The sequence below is a fragment of the Marmota flaviventris genome, chromosome 11, assembly GCF_047511675.1.
Source record: "Marmota flaviventris isolate mMarFla1 chromosome 11, mMarFla1.hap1, whole genome shotgun sequence".
NCBI lineage: Eukaryota > Metazoa > Chordata > Mammalia > Rodentia > Sciuridae > Marmota > Marmota flaviventris.
In genome coordinates this window covers 104,355,975-104,360,238 of record NC_092508.1, presented here as the reverse complement: position 1 = coordinate 104,360,238, position 4,264 = coordinate 104,355,975, and positions in this window count along the sequence as shown.

Here is a 4,264-nt window from a genome sequence, read left to right as displayed (position 1 = left end):
AGGTGTGGCTCAGTGATAGACTGCTTGCCTAGCATGTGAGGTTGGCCTCTATCCCCAACACCAGAAAAAAAAAAAAAAATCCCAGTTGCTCTGTTATGGGCCAGACTATATGGGTAATGGCCAAACAGACTCCATCTTACCCTGAGATTTCATGTAGTATAAGAAATGCTTCTCCCCTGGGAATACCCTGCCTCTGTACCCATCAGCAGTTGCTTAGCATAGCATGTTTGGCAACACAAAATGGCAATTCTTATACAATGTAAATTTATTCTTTTTTTGGTTCCTATTTTTCTTGGACAGTGTACCCTGTCAGAGAATGATTGTCTAGACATTAGTAACCACTTTTTAATGGAGAAGGTCTCAACTAGGTTCATTTTGACCCACTTCCCCTTCTGCTGATGATCTCATATTTGTTTATGGTTTTGAATCATAGCAACAGCTACCTAGGATCATTATGGTTTTGGATTATAACGTGTACTATAACCCTTGGAGGGGGTCGAAGAGTGTGGACTTGCAGTCTGCCTCTTGGCCCCCAGCTGGTAGATCCAGACTGCCAGACAGTGAATAAAGTTTCCATCTCCTGCTTTAAGATCTACTCGGTGATTTATTGCAATCTCAACATAACATTTTGGAGGCCTCATTGAGATGATCACTAGGGTCGAGGCTATGGCTCCTGGGTGCCTAGAAATCCTGGACCCTCTGAAGCAGAGAGAGGCACTCTCCCTCTCTATTTGTGGGAGTGCTCTGCTTTTCCAGGGTCTGGACCTCCTGTGGTGACTGATTTGAGCCTGCACACAAAAGCTCTGGTGTGGCTCACATCTGTAATTCCAGAGGCTTTGAAGGAGGACAGAACTGCATGTGTTGGGAGCTACCTCTTTGGTTCCCCCCCTTTGACTTGATTGTAATTCCTTAGAGGTTCTGAGCATCTGGATGTAAATCTTTTGAAGTGCATCAGGGGTTCTCCTTGGGGGTGTATCAAGCACTTGATTGTGAATCTTTCAAAGTATATCAAGTACTTGATTGTAATTGCCCAAATGTCTGTCAAGTGACCGGGGACCTGACAAGGCCCAGGTCAAGGACCAGTGAACTCCCATAAGTAGACCATGATGGCGGCCTAGAGACTGGGATCCAGTAGAGGAAGGAGAGAGAGTCTGTCTTGTGTTTTTGTCTTGCCTTATTTGTTGTTATTGATTGTCCCCTATTTGTTTATTGGTGTTAATTTCTACCTTGGTTTGTTTCTAACATTTTTTTCAACTGTTGGACCTAGTGAGACCCGTCAGTGTCTCGCCAACCCACCACCTTCAACATCCAGTCACACTTAGTGCTTTGTTAAATTCTTGCCTTTCACCTTCCTTTTATTTCTGCCTATTGTTTTATTTGTTAGCCTTGTCATGGAAAACCTAATCAATCCTGGCCTGATTTACCTGTAAAACAAATGGTTACATTTTTTTTTCCTTTCTTTGTTTTTAATTTTAATAGTTTTAATTTTTTTAACTTTATTTTATTTATTTACAAATTTTTTAACTTTATTTATTTTATTGATTTACATGATGTAGAGTTACACCATTTGTGCATTCATACCCATACATAGGGGTAATAATGTCCATATCATTCTACCATCATGCTTTTTTAATTAATTTATTTATTTTAATTAGATATATATGACAGCAGAATGCATTTTGACCCATTTTACTCAATTGCAGCACAACTTTTCATTTCTATGGTTGTACACGATGTAGCGTCACACAATATGTGCAGTCATACATGTACCTAGAGTAATGATGTCCATCTCATTCCACCATTTTTCCTGCCCCGATACACCCTCCCTCCCCTCCCTCTCCTTTGCCCAATGAAAGATTTGGGGATTTAGATTCAGCTCTGTTATTAACATGTATAAATCTTTCTTTCTTTCTTTCTTTCTTTCTTTCTTTCTTTCTTTCTTTCTTTCTTTCTTTCTTTCTTTCTTTTTTAGACAGGGTCTCACTAAGTTTTTGAGGCTAATCTTCAACTTCTGATCCTCCTTCCTCAGCATCCCAAGTGGCTGGGATTACAGGTGTGCCACCAAGCCTGGTAGTAGACTATTTTAATAGCAGAAAGGCTTTTGTAAGTAGACAGAACACTTGCCAGGCTTAAACATTTGATCACCAATTACAACTTAATGCAATAAATATTCTAAATGATGTAATTAAAAGTAGAGTTTTATCATGACATTATTTGAAGCTTAAAATATTCTAGTCGAGGAGTCAGAAAACTATAATTTATTTATTTATTTTTTTTTTAAATATTTATTTATTTATTTTTAGTTCTCGGCGGACACAACATCTTTGTTGGTATGTGGTGCTGAGTATCGAACCCGGGCCGCACGCATGCCAGGCGAGCGCGCTACCGCTTGAGCCACATCCCCAGCCCAGAAAACTATAATTTATTGTCTGCTTTCAGAAATAAAGTTTTATTGGCACATAGAAACACCCTCGCTTACTACTGTGACTGCTTTGGTGCCGCAACGGCAGACTTGAGTAGTTGCAACAGAAACCATATGTCCTGCAGAGGCAAAACTATTGACTACATGGCCCTTTAAGAAAAAGACTAGGGATGTAACTCAGGATTATAGAGCACTTGCCTAATACACATCAGACCCTATGTTCAACCCCCAGCACCACACACACACACACACACACCACACTTGGACAGAAACAAAATATCCAAAAATGTAGCAAAACTAACTTCAGTGCTACATTTACATTTACAGTAGTTTCCCCATATCTGTGGTTTCTCCTTCAATGGTTTCAGTTACCTGGTATCAACTTCAGTCTGAAATATTAAATGGAAATTTTCTAGAAATAAATAATTCATAAGTTTTAAATTGTATGCTATTCCAAATAGTGTGGTGAAATCTCATGCCACCTCACTCTGTCCTGTCTGGGATGTGACTCTCTCCCTTGTCCAGAGTATCCACACTGTATACACAGCCCACCCATTAATCACTTAGTAACATCTTAGTTATCAGAACGACTATCTTGCTATCACAGTGTTTGTGTTTGAGCAGTTCTATTTTGCTTAACAATGACCCCAAAGCCCAAAGAGTAGATGATGGAGATTCAGATATGCCAAAGAAAAGCCACAAAGTGCTTTTTTTTTAAGTGAAGAGGTGAAAAATACAATAAGATATTTTGAGAGTGCATTTACATAACTTTTATTACAGAGTTTATGGTTATAATGATTCTATTTCATTATTAGTTATCTTTGTTGTCAATTTCTTATTGTGTCTAATTTATAAATTAAATCTCATCATAGTGTGTGTAAAAAAAAAAAAAACAGTATATAGGGTTTGGTACTATTGATACTATTGATTTCAGTCATCAATTGGGCATCTTGGAAAGTAATCCCCATGAAATGGGAGGACTGCTATAAACCTATTTTTGTTTGTTAGTAGTTTGTGTTTTTTATTTGTTTGGTTGGTTTTTTTGCAGTGCTGGGAATTGAACCCAGGGCTTTGTGCATGCTAGGCAAGCGTTCCACCATTGACCTACAATCCAGCCTAGGGTTAGTATTTCTTTAAGAGGCTGGGGATGTAGCTCGGTGGTAGAGCCCTTACCTGCCTAAAGTGCACAAGACTCTGGTTCAATTCCTAGCACTGAAAAATAAGTAAATAAATGCTTTCCTCGTGGAATTCATCTTATAGCCCCTATCCTTGCACTTGTTTTTTAACCTTTTTAGGATAGGTAATGCTTATTTTATTACCTTGAAGGGATAAAGAAGAAAGACCCTGAAAACTGAGAAAGAGAGAAAAAGGAGAAGGAAGAGGAAAGATAAGAAAAGAAGGGGAAACAAGTTTGCTTTCTCAGGATTCATTTTGATTAATTACGACAACTAGAGATTTCAAACCCAGAGATTAAAGACAGAAGTCTAGGCAAGTAGCTCTGTGCCTTTGGAGACTCACCTGATCCCAGTGTCCTTCTGCATTCTCTTGGGCCTCTTTCCATGCTGTGACTTTGGTCCCTCCCTGCTTTCCTGGTCATCTCTCACTTGCTCACACTTTCGTATTCATCCTTTCACACTTAGAAATGGAGACAGGCACATGCCTGTAATCCCAGAGGTTCAGGAGGCTGAGGCAGGAGGATCACAAGTTCAAAGCCAGCCTCAGCAATGGCAAAGTACTATGCAATTCAGTAAGACCCTGTCTCTAAATAAAACAAAAATAGGGCTGGGGATGTGGCTCAGTGGTCGAGTGCCCCTGAGTTCAATCCCCAGTATCCCCGCCCCC